General features: G+C 37.5%; 1 protein-coding gene across 6 annotated transcripts in view; it reads right to left on the bottom strand.

Annotated features, from left to right (window-relative positions):
• LOC107089820 (neurexin-2-like) overlaps positions 1-22233 on the bottom strand; it is a 224374-nt gene extending 202141 nt beyond the window's left edge. For 3 of the 6 annotated variants that reach the window (XM_015382811.1, XM_015382807.1, XM_015382810.1), the window contains exon 1: positions 21880-22232. The gene's annotated coding sequence lies outside the window, so the exon portion shown is untranslated. Of the gene's footprint in view, positions 1-21879 lie in introns of all 6 variants that reach the window. The other 3 variants (XM_015382809.1, XM_015382812.1, XM_015382808.1) reach the window with 2 other exon arrangements.
• Between the last annotated feature and the right edge of the window lie 1293 nt (positions 22234-23526).

Raw genomic sequence — 23526 nt, 5'->3', positions numbered from 1 at the left:
TATATATATATATATATATATATATATATATATAGATATATATATATATATATATATATATATATGTATTTTATTTATTTTTTTTTTTATTAAACTTGACTGTATTCGGCAATAATTAGGATGATTTGGAATATATGTACTTGACTAGGATGATGTATGTATGTATGATTCAACTGTACTAGCACTCCATTCCTGTCTGCATTAGTGCCATATAAATAAATTGAATAGCAGCAAAGGTGATCTTAAGGCCCTTAGTTTAAACAGACAGACAAAAGATCTAATTAAAATTACATTTACACACAGAGTTACATAGCAATTTCCATTTGCCTGTGTAAATTCTCAGTTATCCGGGTCATGGCAACCACAAGCAGGCTTTCAATGGAAGGCAACTGGACTTTCGCTTATTTTTGAAGACATTTTCACACCTATCCAGGAGTTTTTGTTTACTCTGTTGGCTCCCACCAGAGCGATCTCTAGCTTGAGCGCTGATATATTTAAGCAGCATGGAGGTCTATCCTCCAGCACACATTCTTAGTCAGATGTATATAACCTAGCTGCCCCTTGTTCTTCTGGATCGTTGGGGCCTTTTGCTCTGCATAGGATATGTGATTGATATTTTGAATCATAATGGGAGTACTTATGTAATTTCTTTGGGATGAGTTGCATGACTGAACTGCAAAAGCTTGGAAGCTGAAACTGCAATCCTCCCCCTCCGATCCGTGATGTATTCAATTTATTCATTTAGATAGATTCAACAATAGAGTCAGGTTCAGTTCACTATTGCAGGCGTTAATAAAATCATCAGCATCCTGTTAAATGGAGTCAGTCCATAGGAATGTTTCCTGACCAGGTGCTCCAAGAGTTTTGACTTCATGATGTGTTTAAGTGCAACTTTGAAAAGAGATTGTCTCTATTAAAATATCTAAAATGATGTTATTTTCTTTAAATAACTGTTAAAGTTTCAATAGAAAAAATAAACACATGACTATTTGAAGCGGTTCTATTCTTTCAAAATTAAATTATTACTTGATCAGTTTTAAAATTAATACATTTTTCCACATTAAAGTTGTATGATGGACAATATTTTCGGTTCTACGCTAAAATCCAGGTATACCTTTATGCTATTAATTGGCCCACGCCAACTAAGGTAATGCTGAAGACTATATACGTGAAGAATATAGTCTTCAGCATTAACTAAGTGGCTATTAACCTCATTTTCCCTTGCCATTTAATTAACTTCTTGGCTGATAACTCATATACATCAGCTCTTATCCTGATATTCATATGTTATTCAACAAAACATGAAACCCTTTAGCGCAATGAATATCTATTGCCAAATTTTTCATATCAAACGCAGAACATGCAGCCTAGAATATTGATCTTTTTTTTTTAAACCTGTGAGAATGCTCCTGCATTTTCCTGTGAATACTGCCAATTTGTCTTGCTGAGTAAGTGCTGACGTATTCAGACACAAAAACTGCACTTCTTGATTTGCCTTGGATAAATATGAACAGATCTCTAGTCAGGCAGAACATCCAGTTTAAAGGTTCTGTCAGCTCATCGAAAAGACCTTACATCCCGAGCACATGTCAACAAAACACAAGCTTCCAATTTTTTTTTTTCTGAGGTACAAGGCATCATAACAGCTGACACTTTCACAAACCAGCAAGCCAGGTAATTAGGTAACTAAATACGTAACACTTGCTACAAGCATAAACATGGTGCTGAACACAATGCCTTCATTAAGTGTATGTAAATGTACCGTAGGCGTTGTAATGATACAATGCACATCTGCTCTATGTATAGCTGTTGCCGTGGCGTTTAGAAAGCTTTCCTCAAAAATGGCATTTGGATGGATTCATATCACAAGATGAAAAAAAAAATGTGATTTGAACAACAACACAGAAGGCATCCTCCAGCTTGTTCGCCTGCACGTTGCAAATGAGCCTGCCTCGCTGTCTGTGTCCAACCCAGCAGGATCAGAGCACCACCCTTATCACACACCGAGGTGGAGGTTGAGTTAACAGAGTCTCAGCTCAGGCAAAAAACCCTCCCATGCATCATTAGACAGATTTTAGTCCTGGCACACCATCAAGATGAAATTCCTACATTAACATTTGACTGTGTGTGTAAGAAACAATGACCGCTTTGGAAGAGAAATATTTGTTTTTTACCAGCTTTGTGAAAAGGACTAAATTTCTCTGCATGACACCCACTTCGGCATGTGATGGCAGGCATGATGGGAGTGAGAATGAACAGAGTATAGAGGAATAGAGTGCGGCTTTGGAAGGGTGTAATGCTACATTGAGCTCACGAGAAAAACGTTTGATGTTGGGTTTTGGATGACTTTTTAAAAAAGAACACCATTTTCTTTTTTTAAGCTTTCACAAATCACCCCTTATTTTTACAAATCTTTATTTAATGCTTAATAATTCAGTCCAGCTTCCTCTTATACACTTTATATATTATGATATTTATGCTTGCCTAATTCTGTAATATTGAATCTATTATGCTAATTTATGCTAAAATTAGTAATGACAAAAATGCCTTTTGGAGTTATCAAACTAAATGACTGTTTCATAAATCTCAAAGGGGGTTTTAATGAACTTTTATTGGATTCAGTTAAAGTTTCACTAGCTTAAGCATTTGAGATTTTCAACAGTTGGTAATGATTAGAAGTCCAGGCTTAAAAAACAAAGTGCTCATGCATAGCAGCAAACTTTAGCATCATTAACGTACAGTATACAGTAGCTATCATCAGCATCCTTACATATGATTTGCATCTTTTTTCTTTCTCTGTAATAAAGGCTCACTAATCACTGCTTAATTAAAAATTTTAGGTTTAATCAATATTTAAATTTTTAAACTAGACATAATTAAATGCAGCCAAGATTTCTGGTAAAGACTGTATAAAAGCCTTATAGTGGGGTCTCTCTTTACACATATATGTTAATAAAGTCAAGGCTTTCTAAATAAAAAAAAAAATAACATTGTTTTCAGGCATGTGAATGTAACAAGAATTATAATAGCATTCAGCAACAGTGTGATATCAGTACTAGCACAGAACTCCTGGGAAGTCCTCGTAGGTCGCTACCGCTGGAGCATTTGTCAGCCCACTCCAATTTTCTCAGCAATCACTGAATATTTTTTAGACATCACACTTAAAAAAAAAAGTTCTCACGTGAACATGTGTCAAGAACAATCTAGGAGAAAAGAAAGCTATCATTTTGTTCTTGCAGCTTGGGAGGACAATTCAAAGCTCTCTGTACTTGCTCAGTAATTTCATGACTTTGGATTTAAAACTAACTTGAAGTCAACCTAGAAACTTGTTACTGACATTAAAAAGAGCTATTTCTAAGCAGATAAAAAAAGCATTGAAATGCATATAATTTGAAAAATAAAAATGTATACTTTATTATACTATTTTAGAATGTTCTCCATAATCAGTGGAACATTTATGGCATTGCTGAGCACCTTTTTGCATGGGATTATCTGGTATTTTAACTGTTTCTTAAATTAATTTCTACATTGTAAAACTGGAAAGCCTCCTAGCTTTCTGCATATATTCTCTATCTGATTCAAGTCAGCCCTCAGACTGAAACATGCTTGTAAAATTAAAAGATTTAAAACCTAAATTTGCCAAGGGTATGAATAATTTGAGGGCTAACTGCATTTAATCAGGTAAAGTAGGTCTTTAAAATGCAAGTACACGTTTAAATGAGAAACCAAAAATAATTCACGATAACATCATAGAATGTTTTGATACCTTGATACACAGTAATCTTTTACAATCCTAATATTTCAAGAGAAGCTTCTCATCTGAGAAGGATTTGATAAGTAAACCCAGGCAGCCTTTAAACAACAGAAGGAAAGGAGCTGCATTAGTGAGGGTTTTATATTCCAATGAGATGCATGGAAATAAAACTGTGAATTGAGTTGGGTTTCAACGCCAACATGTCAGCGCTGTTACATGTCAGACTGTAGTGCAATGGGTATTCGTACACTGTTACCTGATATCTGTTATTCTGTGTACAATGCGACATTGGAATGGTAATGAAAGCCTGTTTAAGAATTCAAACCTAATCAACATTGCATAGGCTTAAATCTTTACAATTTTTAGATAAATGTCCTTTAGAATGTTCCAAAGGAATAAAAGATATTTGCAAACATCATAGAAGTCCTGGCATACCTTTGTTGGGTTGATGAGAAGCCTTTGAGAAGAAAAATTGGTTGAAATAAATTTGTAGGCTTCCTGACATTTAACAAGTCTTTAGGCACATATCCATTCCATTTAATCTTGAAGGATCAAAATGATTGACTTTGTCATTGACTTAGTCTTATACATTAGGAACAACTGCACTGGTTAAATTTCATACACAGCAGAGTGTTACCAAGACAGAAGCCATTTTCTCCAGGTATAAAAAGCCACAGTGGTGCTGTTAGAAGATTTCTTTAGCATTTGGCAACCTACAGCCTAGGAAGAAAAATTCACAAACAGACTATAAACACTATAAGAAAAATAGGATTTTGAAATGCAATGCTAAAAAACAATTCAATTTCTTTCTTCAAACCAGTATAAAAAAATAGCTTTGTAAAGTAATTCAGTTAGCTACAGTAACTTCTACATCCTTCTACCGAAGCTTGAATCCCAAAGGAGAGCAAAATGAATTTCCATCCTCAAATATGACATTTCTCCTCTGTAATGTCCCCTGGCAGGAGGAGGACATTACAGAAAGGACCATGTCCGGCAGCAACGATCATGTCATTTATTTTTTCTTCAGAACCTTAAACTGGATATGACAAAATGCATTTTAAAAGTTGCCAATTGTCCTAACGTGGTGGTAGGGCTGGCGATACGACCTCAAATCAATATCACGATAAATTGGGCTGTTTTACCTTGATAACGATAAATGCACGATAAATGCTCCAGCTCCTCCATCAGAAACAAAGACATGTGCAGGAAATGCAACTGATATATTGACAGTATAATTTATTTATTGAATAAATCACATTACATATCACGTTCAGTTAAATATTAAAGTCTTGTAACCATTCAGATTTAAACATTCAACATTGTCTCATTGAACAGGAGAGAAATTATTCCTGTCTTGCAAAAATTTTTGCACAAACTAAGGAGCTATTTGCAAATCTTTGAACTAAACAGTGTGGCGGTGCTGTAGGTGGAAGAGGTTGGATGTGTTACTTTGGGTAGGCCTTATAGTTTGCAGACAAAATTTGCTTTTTGTGTTCTTTTGCTCAACATCTATGGCGTAAATTCTGGGGCCACCGAACTGAGCTTAATTTGTATCATTTGGTTTACCATTGTTAACCATTTGTTCCATCAGACACATATACCAGATAAAGTGTTTTTTCATGGATTCAGACAGAATTGAAATCAAGAATAACAATTAAAATGAAAAATCGAAACAGCAAATAACATGCACATTACCAGAAATCAATAAAACAGAAATGCAATTTAAAAAAAAGCACGAACTAAGGAAAAACAGGCTGACAAGCATTTTGTGCGTTTGCACTGAAATGTTGATATTTTCTCACTCCGATGTTGGAACACCTCCATCCCATTATTGTAATCTTGGTTCCCTTCACATATTTTTCTAAAGCTGTCAAATCAAACCGAGAATGATTGGGACACCCTAGGACACTACAGACATAATAAAAACAATTAAATTAACAATAATGAAATCATTCGTACTATTCTCATGAGTTCACATTCCCAAAACCTGTCATTATAATTTCAACAAACCCTAACCCTTCACTGTAGTTCAAAACCTCTAAGGAACACTCTCTAAATATTACCATCTGGTAGAAACATTAGTATAAATTCATACTCTATAAATAGGTTTTTCATGCAGACTCTCTCCCTCTCCATTCATATGCATTTAAGTATGTATCTACAGTTGTGCTTGAGAGTTAACATACCCTTCCATTAAAGACAGCACAAAATCAGCTGGCAGTTAAATACATTGATATATGTGTATATACATATATATATATAAAAAACCAGTAAAGAAGCCTGATTGAGCTCCTGAACTGAAAGCAAGATTGCCTACTATCATTACTATCATTACTGAATTGCTAGTGTGTTTTATCATTTTCTTTAATGGAAGTGTGCATAAACTTACAAGCATCACTGTAGTGTATGTATGCACATAATGTAATGCTGTGAACCCACTTCAGTGACATTACCAGAAGCCACCCTTGACCACTGCACCACTTGCACATGGAGCTCAGCCATTTATGCAGTATACTGGATTCTAATGATGGAAATGTTTGCCCTTGAAAACTCAATTAATAAGCAGCTATGCTATGACATCGTTGATTAGATCATCCAGTGCTGTCACATGTCATCCTGAGGAGGATGCCACCAGACAAAATCCCTGAGTGGAAGCAAAGCGAGGATCCAGCTCGCTGAGTCTTTTCTTTTCACACATGTACAAAGGCTCACACAAACCCACAACTCCTCTCTCCTCTTTGGTGGCTATGCAACAGAAACGCCAAGGCTGATCTTAGGTAACAGCTCCTTTTGCCAGAATCAGAAAGCTCTGGTAAGACTCAATGAAAGCTGACATTGATACAGCGTAAAGCCCCCTCGCACAGATAGGACACATGAGACAGACACCTTTATAGATGAAGCAGCCGCAGGCAAGGAAAAGACTGACTTTGCAATGCAGCATTAGGCAAGATTTCCGCTGCATACTGTAACAAATTAGTACGAATCCGCTCCCCATGAGATGCTAGACGACACAGCTTGAATTGAAATAAACGACTGTACAATGTTTACCACACCATCCCCCATCCTGCAGGCTGCTGGTCATCTAAGTGTGACTAGCGCTCCTGAGAGCAGTGTGATGGATGGACAGCCAGACAGCTGCTAAAAATCTTTCGCTTCACACCCTGCCTGCCACTCACTGGTCAACCGCATCCACGTACACCCACCCTGTGCCCTGTTGTAACATGATAAGAAAACCAAAAAATTTAAAGATCGCAGGGATCTACCTCTAACATACAGAAGCATTTTTACAAGACTGCCCAGGTTTTTTTCTATGCTGTTATTTTCAACACATTCATTGTGAACTCCTTCACGCCTCTCATGCGAGAGCCATGTGGATATTGCTTTGAGAAGATGAATTCCCCCGGCTGGTGAGAGTAATGCTGGTATGAAAGAGAAAGATTCATTGAATGATTTGCAACTAAGATAGTGTAAGACCTCTGCGCCCCTGTCAGGAGTCTCTGACAACAAATCTGATGCAAGTTCAATCAAAATATTTCAGCAAACCAAAATGTAGTCTTTTTTTTTTTATTCAGAGCCCCTGGTTGCTGAGGTGATGCAGATAATACATAATCACGCTCTGACAGTCAGCCAAGGTGAATGTTTAACCTTCCCCGTGTCATCATTGTTTTCATCTTTCAAGAAGAAAGAGGCTTATGCACACGTTTCTTAAGCGGGCCTCTGAATAATGTATATTTTTATTTGTTGGCTTTATGCCAACAATATGTCATTTGCATAACCAAATACTTAAGATTACTGTATACCATAAAACAGTACAGAAATCTGATAATAGACTTGGGAATGCCAAGCTCTTTACAGTTAATTACTCTGTAATTTGGAACACTTGACTGTGATTTAGCTTTTTTCCGATCAAAAGAACGCAGACAATCTCATCATGATTAGAGATGCAACACCAGCAGCATTTCATAACGCTTTGACCTGCCATTTAAGATTATGGCAGATCCCGATTATTAACTGAGAACTGACTGACAATATTAAAGGCACATTTCTTTTGAAAAACATATTCTTTTACATTCACCTTGCCGAGTCTCTACCCTTACTCCCGCCTCTTAAATTGAAGTCAATTAGAGTAGCATTTATCAAATATTGGTCTCCTAAAATGAACTGTTGTGAAACCATATCTTGCTACTGCTCTGATACAAATAGATTTAAAGTCAAAAGGCCCACATATCAAACTTCAGCTATAAACCCAGAATTATTCCCTCAGTGGGGGTTTTAGACTGTCCAGCAATCTTCAGTTCATACAAGTCAACTTCATTGCAGGAATGTTAGACAACCCAATTTAATTGGAAAAACAAGAAAGAGCCAAGTATGCTTTCAGTGCACTGCCCATAAGTTTGCCATTGCTACTTTTCCAGGAAATCCTATCCAAGTGCCACTACCTGGAAGCATTATATCTGCATCGGGATATTTCCTCACAATATTGCTCATATCTCTATTAAACGGGAGATTTCTTCACTTTGGCCAGCAGCTTAAACCTGCCTGTGAAATTGGAAAAAATGTTTTACAGTGTCAGCAGCATCTAAGACTGGAGGTGAGGGGAGGATGGCTGTACAGTACCACCCACAAAGGAGCAGGCAAGTTTGTATACTAATTCTAATGTATTACAGTACTCTTTGCACTTCAGAGGGCATAATGCTGCTAAATACTGTCAGTGGCAGAGCTAGACTTTTATAACGGGGTGGCAAGGTATTGTTTGGGGGTGTCAATATATAAAGGGTTTAATTACACTACAAATCATAATCATTTTTAGCAAAATGTATATTGATTAAATTAAAGCTTTTTATTTTCCAAAGCCTATAGCATTATGTACTGTACAATTTATTATAAATTAAGTATACAGCAAAAATAGAAATTAACAAGTACAAAATGTCTTCCTTGGACTAATCAATTTCAGTAGAAAATACAAACTTGAGGTTTGTCAGAAGAAGTTAGGACAAGCAGTTGTGCACATTTAAATGTGTACAACAAGAAGAATAATAGGACAAAAAAAACCAGTCCTTTAAAACGAACTATAGTTGACCAATGCCCAGTGATATGAAAACACCAAATTCACTCAGAACCGCAAAATTCATTTTATACAAATGATCTCTCAGTTCTTTTAGGGTTATTTCTGCTTCCAGACAATCAAGTAAGACAACCAAGTAACTGATAGAACATACTTCTATAGAACTCTTTATTATTTTCAAACTCACAGTGGTCTTTTGTCATCTTCTGTTGTGCGCTGACAAAGTTGCAGTGGTGCACAAGTTCTTTAGTCTCCTTCCATAATTCACCAAATGTAGCCTACTATCACTTCTGAAGCTTTTTAACGTGTCTGTAAGGGAATCAACCAGATCTATTGCTCTAACTAGATCAAGATGTCTGTATTGGAGCATGTCAGACTTTAACATCCTCAAACACTTTACAAAAAGTAAACAAAAGTACTATAAACTGTAGGTCAATTTGGGCTGAAAGACCTTTTGCTTATATTTTGCTATCTCCATTTCTCTAGTGAAATGACTTGCCAGCTCCTCAAAATTGCTGGAACTAGTCTCTCATAGTTCTACATGCCATGTACCTGCAAGCCCACCTCACATCTGAAAGTCGCTGGATTTTCATGTGGGTACATTTCTTTTTGAACATCAAGCCACTTCATATGGACAGCAGATCCAGACATGAGACTAGTAATTAGTGTAGCAATACTCATACTGTACGTAACATTAAGCTCAAGCACTGTGGTGCAACATCTCTCTTACTCCTCGTTAATACAGCATTTAGTTTAATTTAGTACCAATAAACGTAGATACCAGCAAAGGAAATGTTTTTCATTGATCCTGTGTTCCACTGCCTTGTTCTGTTTTGAAGCCGTTTGGAGCATGAAGGACTGCATGTCAGCTAAACCAATGAAAAGTGTAGCAGGCTCGTGCTGGAAGGATGCATTCAAGTCCGCTGGGAAATTTGACAGTTTTCTCCGCTAATGTCCGTAAAATTAAAACAGTGTAATGTTTTCAGCGAGGCGGCAACAGGGTTAGCAAGCATTTCTTCTAGCTTCTAACCCTCTGGCTCTGCTGCTGAATACTGTACACCAAGGGTCTGAAGCAAGCAAGTAAAAAAAAAAAAAGCAGCAATGACCTCAACAATGTTTTCGTTCATGCTTAAAATAGTCTGGAACCTCTTGCTCGTCATCATGTAATGACGGGGGGGGGAAGCAGTATTACAATGGTCTGGTCTGGGGCTTTCCACACCTGCTGTTGAGCATTTATTCCTTCTGAAGGAGCTTTGTAAATCCTTTATATACAAGCATTCCCATGCATACATACCACTGGAGTTTGGTTCCAGGTGTTCAGGGGTACACACTAATACTAAATACTAAGCTGCAGCTACACATATACCCTGAATAACATTGTGTAATCACCATAGTTTTTTCCTTCCACACATGGATATCTAAGGAATATCCACTACTCCGGAAGCTCTTTTGATGCTTACTTTGTTTTTCTTTTGTCTTCTTGTTGGTGTTATTGTTCTGTTTTCTGTTCCTCTTGTCTCAGTGAGGTTTTGAAGCAGACTTCTAGAAGTTAATGCACATCTTCTGTTTTATCTATTTGGCTGTTTTCTTTTATTTTCTCTCTTTTCATGCACCCTTTCCTGTCTCTATCTTTCTCTCTCCCCTTAGTTCTTATGCCCTCTTCCTTTCTCACCTCCCTTTCTGTCGCCGTACCCGTTGTATTCGATTATACTCCAAAATAATTTTGAATGAAGTTTCATATACAAGCACCAAGTGGAACATTATGGCAACAACCATAATGGGCCGCTTGTGAAAGCAAATCTGTTTATCATCTAGCTCTGGGACATTGATTCCCAGAGCTATATTGGCGAAACAAGACACACACAAAAGAAGAGTATTTAGCACAGATGACATTTCAGAGATTTTGACTGTTTTCTGGCACAGTCATTAAACTTGACATTACAGATGTAGTTACACAGTAAAATATTTAGATTGGAGAAAACTAATCATATTTTTTCTATATTATTAAAGGTTGGTAATGTTGGAGAGCTATTAAGATTTAAAGTAACACTCACCCTTCCCCCTCCATTCAAAGCTATGTCCTTCCTCATAAATTCAGACATGCATCTCACAGCAGAACTCTGCAAAGCAGAGGGGAGCCGACTCCGACATTTCTTTCAATATATTTTGGACTTCAACCTAACTACCTCATGTCTCATTCACCTGTAAATAAATTATTGTGGCTTTTAAGGTAGCATGCTACGTATAGCAATACTAACCATACAAGTCTTAGCATGTTATTTTTAACAATACTGACATCTTAAGTTTTGCGAAGGGGTATTGTAAATAATTGCGGCAATGGCCAACCCTAATGAGATTGCACACGTAGGAAGAGGGACAAAGATGAAAGCATCTGATTGTTTTTTTCTAGTGTTGCATCGGCCGATACCATACCGATGCCATCTGTTTGAAATTGATGTGTGTGTGAGTATATATTAAGAACTGCATATTACTTGGATGTAAAATAATTGCCATCATAGCTTTGTCAAGCTGCTGCCTACCTTTGTGAAAGAGGAAAAAGACTAATACAAAGTGAAAAGTTTTATTGCCTACCTGGAAAGGGTGACAATAGTTGAATAAACTTTTGGCTCTTAAAATGGTATCAGTGCCCTATTTGTCGGTAGTCGCTGATACCACCATTTTAGAGCAGTGACGGGGCCCTGCCCGATACTGGTATTGGTATCGGTGCAACGCCAGTTTTTTGTATACAGACCGAATGGCAGAGATTGGTAAGAGTTTTTACAGGCTTGCAGCTCTCACAGACAGATTTTTTCATTCCTTTATTTGAATTCATAAGGAACTGACTACTCTCAGGATTGATGGACCATTTCGGTAAATATAAAAACTAATGTTTCTGAACAGGATTACCAACTATAGCTCTAAAAAGAATGTCTGACAATGATCATAGGTCGGAATTAAATTGAGTGGTGGGGAAGAAAAAAATGGAACTTGCCTTTAAACCCCTGCCTTTTCATCTAATGTTCCTTGCATCTAAAAAGACATTCTCTATAGGGTTCAAATTATAAACACCTTAACTTAAAAAACTTAAAGAGTCATTATCTTAGTTTTTGCTGAAAAATAGCTTTAAAATAGCCTATTTATTTGACCCTTTACATCTATAAACAGCGTTTGATTATCAGACTGACACCTTTGTAGTTCAGAAACGATGCATCTAGAAGCCTGTAGTCAATATCCTGAATTTACTTTGGGTCGGAAGTTTCTGCGCTGTTCGGCAGATGAGCATCCATGTTAAAAGCGTCTCACCGAGTAAATCAAATATCAAATCTTTCTATTCAAGATGGATTTTGTGGATACAAAGAAGCGACTGGCATCCAGCTCAACTTAAATACCTAAACTCCAGGAAAGGCGAAAAAAAAGTCAAAAAAAAAATTATATAAAAAAACCCTAAAATAAGTGCCAGTGTGAGCTACAAGAACAAGCAGAAGAGTGATGCAGTTCTGTGTTTTGATCACAGGTGGCAGTATCTTTAGAACACTCTGTAATGCTTCTTTAAACCTATTTTAAAGAGGAACATGACCCAATTTTAGTTATTTAAAAATGAACTGGGTTAAACTGCTACCTTTACATTGGAATTTGTTATTAAGGATGCATCATCTGCTTAAACAGTAAAGAACACGAAACCTGAGCCATACTAGCAATGAGCATAAAGTCTGCAACAAGCATACTTTAGTATATCCTGTTTCATCTTACGTCTCATAATTTCTTTGACTTATCTTGAATAGTGACAAACTATATCTTTGGCCAGTTGAGCTGATAGTAATCCAATTCTGGATTTAAACTGAGCACCTGGTGCATCCCTAATTCTGATATTAGAGGATCAGGAAAATGTCAATAGAAATGTCAATTTTAAGCGAGACCATAAATACAGTCGTTTTTATTCTTAAAATGTAACCCTTTTTCTTCCAGCAGCATATTTGGTCCTTTGATTGCGCTTTGTGAGCATTCTTACTGAATAACATATATCTCGACAAAGTGATGTTGTGTTTTATTTCACTAAGGGCACCGATTATGCTGCCTGGGCACCTTTAGCTGAACAGTGCAGCTTCAGCCTCCTTCTACTCATTCTGTCACAACGATGGATGGGCTTAAAAAATTCCTACATCTGCAATGTAATACAACACTTCTGAATGTGCAAAGGTACCTTAAAGGGGCAGGGAGATAAAGCCACTTTGTTTGACTGTAGAGCTACATGTCTTAAGTTAAACGGTGAAAAAAATATTCCCTGCAAGGACTTTAATCAGCACCCCTTAGAAGTCATTACTCGATGATATTTTAGTTGAATTACAACCGAACCCAAAATCAAAAAAGGTTACTTTTTTTCTGCTTTCTACTACACTGTCCTGCGATATCTTCTTAATCAAGACTAGAACTGATTGCAGAGGTGTCAACCTCAGGAGGCCATCAGTTCTAAAATGCAGCTGCCCCACAGGGTGCGAGGAAAAGTATTTGTTAAGTTAAGCAGCATAAAATGGAGTCAAATTTCCAGAGCGAAGGGAAACAAAGCATTTAAATAATGGGTGGTGCACACTTTTAAAACCTGCAAACATGACATGTTTGTCACGGTCCCCAAACCTGAAGTAACATTTAAAAAAAAAAACAGAAACTGTGCGGCTTATTTTTAAAGAGAAAAAAAGCTACTTGGATCTAAAAGCATTTGTATTCCTAAAGATTTAGAAAGGGTGTTCAAGACAGGAAAATCTTGCCCGGTACATTTTTTTTTCCATTCCCATTCTTAATGAACAAGAGCTGAGCTTTTCAAGAGATATTTTTGTTGCCGTGTCTGCTAAGTATGACAGACTCTGCTGACAACCTTTGATGAATCCTAAGTAGCATTGTGCTTACGGAAAATTACAGACCGCCTTTCACTCCTTTCCACCTACTGTACCACCTGTGGTGAAAATTACAGGTAATTTTACCGTCAATTATTTCACAGATATATGGCAGGACCAATCAGAGTTTTAAAAATCAGGAGCTGCTGCATATGCAAATGAATTATTTTTCTTCGAGGCCCCCGTTTGGTCCATAACAGCAGGGTTCAGTGCTTCAGTCACATTTTGTAGGGTACAGGATGTAAAAAAGGATTAGGTAACATCTTAGTGATTAAAATCTGACTTTTCAGGTCAACTTTATAACATGCATGAATGATAAACTTGCACGTCACATGTTGGTTTCACTAGTACTTTCTCGGAATAAAGTAAAAATGTGTGGGAGCCACTGCTTAATCTAAAGACAGTTAAGATTACGCTAAAGCGAATATCGTATTAGCGAAATCACACAAAAAATGTACGTTATTTACAAGTTGTCTTTTTTAGGCATTCAGACAACTTTCAATCATGCAATACAGATTGCAATATGAATACCAGTTGCACCCACATTTTTTGTCTTTTTATGACCTGTTGAATCTTGAATGCATTTCTGAAAACAGGAACATATATTTCAAGCCTTCCCTCCAAAAATACTGCAGTGCAGCCATTATTTAATATCACATGTTTTGTGTTTTATTCTCAGCATTACAAGACAATGCCTTAACCAGTAGCGGAAGGCTGAAGCAAAGCAAAACAAGACTGTGCCAATTTCACCTGTAATACCCAATATTTTTGAAAAACCAAGCAAAAAGATGTGGTTTGTGCTTTTGTGGATGGGTAGGTGTCTGCCCGTTCCTTCTATTTGGTAAGAGTCTGACTAATAAAATTACCTTGGTAGAACAACTCAAGAATGTGATGCACCTCAGCTGCTACTGCTGCTGTGATTGGCTAAAAACTCAGGATGGGAGCAGTGGCGGCTGGTGGAGTGTTCTCCAGGTGGGGCTATAAATTCAAAGTAGATGTATACCAAAAACCAATCAAACTTATACCAAGTTATCACACCAGTATATTTAAACGAATGCCGAAAAAATTATAAAACACTTATAAACACAACAAGGAAGATGGCAAAAACTATTGACAGGTTTTGGTTTGACTAAGATTTGGAATCAGTTTTGGAAGGATTAGACTTGGGGTTTTCGTTGAAACTTGAGCAGGAAGAGGCTCTATTCATTCATTTTTCAGAAGGAGGTATTCGTCTTTTCACCAACAGGCTGTTTGTTTACAATCCCCGACCAGCTTTCTGTCGCTCTAACTACGTCACAGTCAGTTGCGCTCATTATGTGGCAAACAATTGAATCCTTCTTTTTGCCCGATTTGAAGGATGGGTCCGGATAGTTTCCTATCTATCCTTGGTTATCCCAGGATTCATTGCGAAAACAAGCAAGCCGGTTGCTCCATGATCAGAGGAAAAAAAGTACTCAATGTATATTGGAATTTCAGTTTAACATAATCTAAGTACATAAATAGTTCTTACTGAAATTAATTCAAATTGTTGTTTTAAATGGTTATTGAGTGAGATATGTAATGTTTGATTTATCTAAAGGTTTTTATCTGTTACTGTGTAAATGGGTTTGGCTGTTATTTAGGGACAGATTCTAATATATCTGCAGTGTGGGGACTATAAATCTGATATGATTTTTATTTTTTAAATGCTATTTTGCACAATTTGCTTAATTAAGTATTTTTGTTGTTAATTATAAGAGATTTTGCAAATATATTTTTTAATACATACATTGTTGAGATTTTCTTATATCTTTCTACCCCTTTTATAGAATAGATTAGATATCCAATATCCAGCTATGGATATTTTTACAGTAATGGATATTTGAAAAAATTGACATCAGCATGTTATTTACCTGACTATGGTTTATATCATTATATTTGCTTTTATTTATTCATGCTCCCGGTGGTTATCACCTTCATTCCACTCTGTAGATTGTAGTCTTTGTTCACTTTACAATAAAAAAAAGGAAAAAAAAAAGAAACGGTTTGGAAAAATTTGGTATTCATTCTTTTCTTGCTTTGTGTGTCAACTTTCACGGTTGCTAAGTGACAGAGCATACAGTGGTAAAAGCCGCCGAAGGGTAGACCTGTTTGAATTCACAGCCAAAACTCTTCCGGTCTCTTTATATACATGGACTTTGAAGGATCCAGTCCAGGTAAAGCGCGTCCTTGGAAGACGCAGCCCATAAATTCGAACGCACCCAAAAGAGCTACCTTACTTTTAGGAAGTCGTTAAGCTGTGCATAGAGCCTTTTCCACATGGTATCAATCTGGCTTATGCAAGGTTATAGACCTCCATCAAGCACAACATTTCATATCATGATTTACACCCACAGCTAAAAGTCACACATAAAAGTAATAATAATTCAAAAAATCTAAAATATCTTCAATCTACATTATACAAAATGTGACACAGAAAAGAACCCAGGAAAAAAATAACAAAAATGTCAAAGCTTTAAAAGGACTTGTTTTGCTTCTGTAATTACTGCATGCACTTAACATGCACGATGAATGGCTCTAAACAACATAATTACAAATACAGTGAAATTCTTTGCACCAAAATGCTTGTTTGACCCAAAAAAGGGGCCAATGGGTCTGTCTCTTGTGATTTTCAGCTGTGCATAATAGCATTTTACATCCATGTTTCTACCCTTTGAAATAAGTGGCACAATGACCCAGATTGTAATTTAACCAACATTATGCTGCTGGTGTCACAACTCTAACTATACAGCCCTCTGGCAATATGACTTGTTCTGTGTAAAAGACTTTGTGTTATGTATTTCTACTTTTTTTTTCCTGTGGAGCAAAGTTCATTAGGAAATAAAGCACAAATGATGAAATAACTGAAGCTCCCTGAAGGTGTAGAGAGACAAAGATCTCAACAGTGACCTTTGTATTTATTTTTTTTTTTATCTTCATCATCCAGGGACATAATCCCTGTTTGGCTCTGCAGCTGGCATGCAACTGAGTCACGCGTCAACCCTGATTAGAAGCAACAGTGGTCCGCGGGCCCCGTTCCTCTGCCAGAGCCAGGAGTGGAAAAGGCCAGGGCCACCACTTTCAGTCTGTGGGTATGACCTTGATGGGGTATGATAAAGAGGGAGCGACACGATTCGCAATGCCACACAATATCTGTAACCTTCCGCTTCCACAGTATGCAGGCTGGAGCTATTGAGCTGTGACACACATGTATAAAAGACACTCAAACATCCACACACACCATGTCAACTTTGCCCTCTTGTCATTTCAAGGAGTCTCCTTGGTCATGTCACCCCTCTCCCCCTGTGTTTTAGCTGGTCCTTTGTGATATTTCTTGATTCGGCATTTCTCTTTTATCCAAACAGACAAATGCTCAATCTGCTCACAGTCTCTTTGGGAAAAGAAAATATTTTCAAAATATTATTATAAATAATTCCAATGTCTCTCAGTTTAACATACAGGATGTTGTTGCAATGCAAGCAGCGACAACATTTCCCTTTTAAAGTCTCCCCAAACACAGACTTCATTGGAGGCAGCGATGACAGCAGATGTCTTGTGAGTCGGATAATTGCAGGTGATAAGTGCGGCTCTGAAAGACCCCCCTAAAGAATCCATCCATTATCTGACACGCTTGTCCCGAGTGGGGTTGCGTGGGGTGCTGGTGTCTATCTCCATCTGTCTAAGGCCAATTAACCTAACAGTCATGTTTTTGGACTGTGGGAGGAATCCGGAGTACCCGGAGAGAACCCACGCATGCTCAGGGAGAACATGCAAACTCCATCCAGAAATACCCCGGGCCGAGAATCGAATGCAGAATCTTCTTGCTAAGGCTGCAGTGCTACCCTCTGCACCATAGAACAGACAACCCACCCCCAAAGGAAGCAATGGAATAACAGAAAAATTGACTGGCACATCCAACAAAATTCTACATGCAACAGAACAAATAAACAAAAAAAAGAAATACTCTGCTAAAAGATTAAAGTTAATTTAAATCTGAAAATTCCTTTATTGCTAAACCTTTATGATATCTGCAACTCGCAACTCCTTTTCTTTTCAAGCAGTTCCTGTTTAAGAAACCGAGTTGCATTTTCTAAAACCGAATTTAATCAGGTATGTCTGCTCCGGCACCATATATTTAAAAGTGTTAAGGGGAGAATTGTGCTGTCTTGAGATGAGGTGCTGACAGATTGCATGCAGAAGTCACATAATCGAGGTCAACTACACTATTCTCTCTTTGTAAAAACCATTTATTTTGGTCCTGGTATTCAATGGAAGCTGATGACCTCGCAGTAGCGAAACACCATGATATTTCTCGTCAAAGTTAAGTGAAGTCTGTCACCTGAAGCGCGATCTAGTTGCTGGCAGATATGACCTTATCTAGTGAGGAAACTGTAAGCTATTATCATGAACCCTGGATATGAAGGATAACACTTTACTCTTGACTTCAGGTATTCACAAGGCACAGGCACTAATGAGAAAGCAATGGTACAGTAACCTTGAGGAAAAATATCACAGTTTGACCAAAAATATTTTTTTTATGAAAAACTTTAAACTTTTGTTTTTTTATGTAAAAAAAAGAACATCAGCCCTGCTGAAATATTGTAACTCATTTGTTATTGCAACTGTAATATTTTTTCATCAATAACAATTCTTTTGATCTTATTCAAGCCTCAGTTCTTTGCAAAGAGATTCCATTCTTTTTAAAACTCGAAATATTTCTACAAGATCGAGGCCCTTTTTTCCACCAACCAATTGCAGCAACAGGTGGGGAATGAACAGCAGTACTGGATTTCAAACTTTAACTGTCTGAGGCTTTATTAAATCTTGATAAATCACTTATATCTACGGTATAATAGAGAGTTTTCTTTAAGTGAGCAAGGAAGCAGTTCTTGATTTTACTTGTGGTGGCAGAGTCCACTAAGAAAGGATCCTGTTTGGACTACTAGCGGAACAAATCCTGCTTGAAAAACCATTAAAGAAGCTCTCCTTTCCGTTTTTTTTTTTCTAAATCAGGTAGCATTCAGGTGCACGGTGGAAATGGTTAGAGAGTTCAAGGCAAGATACAAATGATTTGTAAGCACTGTGAGACTACCGCACCTGAAAATCAATAAGCCACCAGTGATGAATGATCTACCATATGCTTCTGAGCTTCCTTTGGGTGCTAATTTAAAGGGCCATAACACAGTTTGTGTGGGATTAAATTGATCCAAACTGTTTCTGATTTGATTATGAGTGAACCACATAAGAGTGTAACCAGATGTTATGTTATGTTGGCTCAGCAAAAAAAGCCACAAAAAAAAGAATTGTGCTGAACAACAACTCTTGTTTACAAAAGCATTAAAAAAGTCTAAATAAATTTAAAAATTATTATTTGTATAGCAGCTTTTTAACACTCTTTTAAGAAAGAAGAAGAAAAACCAGCCAGAGAAAGCATAATAAAAATACAGCTAGTGAGTATTAACTGCTAAGAATGCCACAATTAGCATATCCTTTTAAACTTTTCTTTTCTCCTTTCATTTTAATGGCCACTAGTTGAAAAACTAGAATTCCTAAATTCCTCTAAACTAAAATAAAATGAGAAGTTGATTTTACACTGAACAGAAATTTACAAAAGCACATTTGTCAATAAAAAGAAGCATGTTCAATTTCCAACCCTGATTAGGGAAAAGGTTCCTTCCCGAAATATTATTGTCTGATAATTGTTCTTATGAACCCAACTATCTTAAGCTGGATGTACTGATCCACCAACGACAAAGACAAGTAAAAGTATGCATCAGATGACAGGTGGAGCTGAATTTGCAAAGCAAATTGGTTTGCAGGAGGTGTAAGGAGGGCAGCCACACTCCATGTGAAATGAGCGGCAGCAGCACCCTTGGGCACCTCCCCTCAGTTTTGGGATAAATTAATCTAATTATTAAGGGGGAAACTCAAGCTGTGATCAGAGTTACTACCGTTGCAATGAAGAAACAAAGACGCAAATACGCCACACCAAACAAACACCAGCGAGTAGGAAAGTATCTTCCAAATAGTGCACCATGGCAATTTGTGCCTTCCACTAAACAATAGGTGGTGATTAAATAAGCTGTTCCCCTTTGCTCAGTCACAATAATCTAGTTATAATGTGCAGGGCTGTAAATATGAACTGAGAATGAGGCAACCTCATCCACAAGACAAATGTCTTTTAAAGAAGATAGAGCACGTGCGGTAAATTGAACCAGGGGCGGAGCTAGAGGGGGGGCCGGGGGTGGTCATGGCCACCTTTACCCAATCATTGCGTTTTTCCTCCATAATACAGACAGTGGCAGCAGTAATACTCTCAAGTGATACTACAGTAATATTCTCAATATTTAAAACATTTTAATTTTTCATAGATTAACAAATACTTGACAACAAAATGCTGTGGTTAATTATACATATCAATATACTAACATTACAGATAATAACTACAGAATTAATGCTCTTTTCAGAACTAGATTTTGTGTTATGGGGTAAAGAGAAACTGCAAGTCTTCAGTTAAATCATAGATAAATAACTATTCTAATAGAAAGTAGTAGCAGTAGTAACTAAACAATTTTTGTAAATATTAGTCCTTTTAAATATCAATTTTATGCAGAATGATTATTGATAAAGGTAGGTAAGTAATGACAATGGAAAAGAACTCAAACCTGAAAGAACTTTATCCACTATACCTTTTATCTAGATGGATTTTTAAATATATGCCTCTATTTGTTAGCAAAGACTGTAGGAAAGTATAGTTTGTCTTTATTTGGAAAATATGGATGTTGTGGTTGTTCATTTTCCTGTTGGATCAGTATAGATTGACCCTAAGGTTCTGGTTCTGATCTGCTTTTGGACACCCTTCAGTGTACTTTGGTTATTGTCACAGTCTTGTTTCTGTTATGTTTTCTTTTTAGTTTTCAGTTTTATTTTGTTCCATGTTTTCTAGTTTTAGTGGTTTAATTCTTATTTTGTTGTGTTCTCTGGTTATTTTTCAGGTTTTTATTTGTTGCCCTCTGCTACCTCTCCTTTTTCCCTACCTCCTTTCCTGTCTGCTCTGTTCACACCTGCTCCCAATCTGCTCGTTAGTCCTCTCTTTGTTCAGTCTCCCATAAATACACTCCTTATGCAGTTCCTCAGTGGCTGGTTCCTTGTCAAACTTTGACCTACACCGTCTTAATGTGTCTTACCTCGTCATGATTGTTTTCCCCTGATGTTCCCATGGTTTCTGATTTGTTTAACTTTTTTCTTGTTGGATTTTGTTTGTTTACCTCGCATTAAATCTACAAAAAACTCATCTCTGCCTTCCTGCCTCTGCATTTGGATCCACAAACCTCAGCCCAATCCCGACTGTTATTGCCATGCCACACTTATAAAAATGTTCTGGCTACACCTCTGATTTGAACCAAAGCTAAAAAATGTAATTTAACAATTAGATTTTTTTTGTAGCATATATGCTTTAGTAAATTTTATTTTCCTTTTCCCAACTTTTTTTTTCATATTTTGTTTAGAGCCGAATGGGCTGCAAGTGTTCCACCCCTTTCTCACTCATTCTCTTTTTATTTAAGCTGGCTTCTCCTCTGGCACAAAACAGAATCCCTCTCAATAATAAATAGGCTTCCTCGAGCATTTTACAGACATGGGCCCTGCCTGCTGCATGACTCAAAGACCACCTCAACTTCACTTTTCTCCCCCCATTTTTCATCAAATATTCAGCCTCTTCACCAGCCGTCCTGGCATGTGGCATGTGGTGAAATCATTGCAGTTTTCTGTACCAATCCAAAGGAAAAGCCCCCTCAGTATGTGGCGCGTGCACAGCCTAACCACGGGGCATGTCTTCCGGCACGCAATTAGGCGACCTCATCCGCAAAAAAAACCGTGCTGGGATTCAGAAACCATACCTCTCTCCTCTTCCATCCCATTGAGCTGACTGTAAACGCATGCAGAAATCTAAAAACATAAAAACCTGCATTGACTGATATCTTCAAAAGAAATAAGTAAATGAGAGCAGCAGATCACGAATAGAAACAGAAAACAATTCACTGACATAGAAAGGAAAAAAAAAACACAGCCTCGAAGCTTTAAACACACATTCACAGCATGTATAATGTGGCTTTCCGCTGCGGCACGCTTTTAAAAAATAAAAAAGCTATTACCTCCGTCCGTAAGGTCGTTTATGTGTAGGAGGCGCGCGGTGTCATTTACCTGCGCATCATCCAGCGCTCTGACACATGGATACAGAGGAGGGGTGGATTATTCCAGCCAGGCAACAAAAACAAAAAAAGGAAAGCACAATGGAGAGAGAGAGAGAAAGGAGAGAGGGAAAGGAAGATAGAGGAGGAAAAAGTCCGAAATTTTCAGCAGAGATGAATGCGGCAGATGAATCCCCCTGTTTTCAGAGAGTCTCCCTTATGTTTGGATGTTGCTGTGAGGATGAAAGCAGGCAGGGAAGCCCAGCAGAGCTGTTCTGCTCTGTGCAGACAAAGATGCTTTCTCTCCTCCGCCGCACTGAGGGCAGCAGCAGCACATCCTCCCCCCTCCTCCCTTCCCTCGACACTTGATGGTAATAGTTTAGCAGGTAGCTTATAAGGGTTGAGGGCGCGGTCAGCGCTGTTGACCAATCCTGCACCCCATCAAACTATAACATCAGCGTTGCCAAGGAGGATCAAACGGCGTTTAGTAACCTCGCTTAGTCAGGCAGGTGTATTATATTTATTTTACAATGATCAGGTATCAGGATACAGGATGCATATTAGGTTTCCTGTCCTCTAACTCCATTAACTCTCTGTCCTCTTTTCATTCTGCTTGCGTGCCCTTGAGCAAGGTGCAAAGGAGAACTCACCAGTTTCAATTAATGTCCATTTTGATAGACAAATAGCAGCAAAAGTAGAGAAAATATGGAACTCAATTAGTTTAAACTGAATCATGAATAAATAAAGATGATTTAAACAGGCATTCTTCCTGAAAATAAATGTTACGGCTCATTATAAACCATTTTGATAGTCTTATAGTTTATCCTCTTCAAAAGCAGACTTAATCTATAACTGGGATGATTTAATTGTTAGAACACTCAATGGCGTAACTATTGGTAAGCAGAGACTGCAGTTGTTTAGGGGCCCCCAACCTCTTAGGAGCCCGAATTGTGGACGGTTCTTTGCAGATGTAATGGTGAGAGAAATTCCTCTTAAACCCACCTGATGCTAGATTGATTGACCGGACCTTATTTGTACCCCAACACATGCCAGATTTCAACATCAAGGTGAGTCGTTTAAACACGACACCAATAGCAAAGCAGACAGTGGTACTTTAAATTACTATGTTAATAACTTTGTATAGTTCATTAGGGCGGTTGGTAAAAATACACTTATATAATATGTTTCAAACTGCAATAAAGATCTTAAAAGAATGATGTATTTGAGTATTTTATCTTTTATAATACAACTTGGAATTATGGGTAGTCCAGATCGTAGATTAAAACCATAACCATTACGTACCATGTGTTAGCGACCGGGGGGCGGGTAGGGGATGGGGTGTTGTACTTCATATGGGTCCCACCCAGATAATGTTGCTTACGGGCCTATTGTTGTGTCGTTATGCCACTGAAAACGCTTAATACCATTTTAACCATAGCAGCTAATTCCAGAGGGAGATTTAGAATCTGGAATTACTGAATACGGTTGTAGATTATTATTTGCATCCAGGATATTTAATGTCCCACAAGCAACAGAACCTCATTGTGATGCTACCATCACCATGCTTGGGAGTGGAATGTGTTTTCTTAGCTTCTTGTAAAGCTTTAAGGT

This window comes from Cyprinodon variegatus, unplaced genomic scaffold (genome assembly GCF_000732505.1).
Source record: "Cyprinodon variegatus isolate N-32 unplaced genomic scaffold, C_variegatus-1.0 Scaffold267, whole genome shotgun sequence".
NCBI lineage: Eukaryota > Metazoa > Chordata > Actinopteri > Cyprinodontiformes > Cyprinodontidae > Cyprinodon > Cyprinodon variegatus.
Note: the sequence above shows the minus strand (reverse complement) of the source record. Positions and strands in the feature narration are given on the sequence as shown.